This window comes from Apteryx rowi, unplaced genomic scaffold (assembly GCF_003343035.1).
Source record: "Apteryx rowi isolate R43461 unplaced genomic scaffold, aptRow1 scaffold_942, whole genome shotgun sequence".
Classification (NCBI taxonomy): Eukaryota; Metazoa; Chordata; class Aves; order Apterygiformes; family Apterygidae; genus Apteryx; species Apteryx rowi.
In genome coordinates, this window is record NW_020451252.1 from 2505 (window position 1) to 4944 (window position 2440).

The window sequence follows — 2440 nt, forward strand, 5'->3', positions numbered from 1 at the left end:
ACTAAGGGTATCAAGTGCTTTCTCCCATTCCCTAGTATCCTGGGGGCATGAGGAGGTGAGAAGAACACAGGAACCCTTGACACATTCAAATCTTTTGAAAAAGTTTCAGGGTTCCACTGCCCGGCTTTTTAAAAGACCGATCAGGCTCCTTTGCTCCCTTYTGTGTCAATTATCACAGAGGTTGGTTTCTGTCACCATCCCTTCCCCGGCTCTCGAGGCCATTTTGTGAGCTGACAGTGGGGCAAAAAAGCACAGGGTGAAACAACTCAAGTGTGTCTGAGCTGAGCTGCAGGAGGAATTGCATATGTAACTGCAGAGTTTTGCTACTTTAACATGATTAAGGAAGATCTACAAAACTTTTCACATGCACGTTATGTTGGCATAACTGGCATATGAAGAGAATCTATAACCAAATGTTTTCTTTGATAAAGAAAATAACAGAAATACTATATTCTGCAGACTGCTTGAGGAATCCATTGGCTCAGCCTAGAGGAAAACTCAAGATCCTGCCCGAGGCTGCCAATACTCCAACTGCTCCTTGTTCTTAGGCCTTGGGAAACATACCTGAGAAGAAGCCAGCTCCATCCCGCTTGCATTACCTGCTGTCATTGCTACTGTTTCACTTCCTCACGTAGCTACTGATCCACAGCTTCACACCAAGCCTTGCCTCAGAAACCCCCTGCAACTCCAGATGTTTGCTGCGGTCTCACTGCAGACAGGGAACGCTGCAGAAGACAGTATCAGGGAGCTTAGTCCACATGAACAGAAGCTTTTAAGAGTGTCTCTTACCACTAGGATCTATACATTCAATATTTAGATTAAATGAAGGCAGCAAGGTTAGCACATATGCATCCATACTGCACTTGCACCTTAGACGCAACAGCATCTTGCTTGAACAGAAAAGCCAGGAGCGACAGGGACCAGCCCACTTTTATGGTCCAGGCAGAGGAGAGTGAACATCCCCAAAGATAAGGAAGAATGACAAATAAACAAGACCTAAAATCCCCTTTTGGTTCTCAAATTCAAAGGTTTCTAGCAATGATAAAGGATTTCCTTTTGTTCCTTACACTGTGGCCCTTTATTGTGACACACACTCCAGTTTATCCTTCCTGCTTCCTGGAGCTGAAAGGCACCTTTGTGTTCACTACCTCTGCATAACAAAATCTGGCGAAAATCCGCCTCAGCCAGCAACCAGTGTAAAGATACTTTAAAACAAATTCTTTCTTCAGAAAAGGTGAAAGAGGCGGCACAGTGGGAAATCTGTAAGCAAACACTGCAGCAGTTGAGCCTTCACCCTTGATGAGAGCACGGTACAACAGGCAGAAGGACACTGGACATAAACATGGGAAACACAGTCCTCATTTAACACAGCCAGCTCTCCTTCCCACCATTCAGATCTCACCACTTCCCCTCTTCCTTCCAGCCTGAACCTCTTCAGAGACATCCCAACCATACCAGCTTCTTTGGCCAGGCCATCCCTCAAGTACCATGGCTTGTATCAGTGACTGTTACAGGGGTATGCAGGGTGTTTAAGAAGAAGGAAATCACTGAAATACACCAATACTCCTCAGGTAGGAGAGCGGCGTTTTCATCTTTTCGAATAGGGATAACAGATTCTCATTTTGTCTAGAAGGGATAAAGTCCAACCTAGGGTAAGGCAAGACTCCAGAAAAAGCCGTTCTGTGTTACTATGCCCAACCTGGAAATGCCAGCTGACAAAAAGACTGAACAACAGGGAAAAATCCAAAGATTTCAAACCCTGAAGGCACTTGATTAGAGGAGTGCTTCACAGCAGCAGGTGCTGGGAAGACTTCCCCACAGTGTGATTAACTCTGACTTAGCAGAGCTGAGTCAGGCTGGGCCGGGTAGAAAGACCAGGCATGGCGTATGGACAACAAAAGCAGTCTGTGCTCTGTCAAAGGCAGAATACAGTCACATAAACTTCCCATAACCTTTGGCTTCCACCTACTCCCTCTCCTGACTAGGCACAGAGAACTGCTTGGAGAGGGTGGAGGTGTTTGAGGTATGCACAACGTTTTTGTTGCGGTAATGCACCAGCACAGCGGTGCTGGAAGTTTTGCTGCCTCTCCACAGCAGGTAGTTTGGGCTAAGCTTGCAGTCCCAGTAAGCGCGCAGTGTTCAGCACATCATCTCTTGTCAGGTAGCAGCCACAGAGCTGGCGATATCCCGTGAATGCTTCCTGTCCATGCAGGACGCGCCAGTTATCTATGAACAGAGCCTGCATGGGAAGAGAAAAGGCTGTCAAAACAGGGACAACCATTGCACTCAGAGCGATATGCCAAGTTTGAGGGGAGGGCGAGAGCAAACAGACTCAGATACTCCCTCTGACAAGACAGGTCCTGCAGCCAGAGAGCCCCTGAGACTGAAAGGGCAAGTAGGGGATACATCACTGCGTGCGTGGCCCTCCTTCCTCAACACT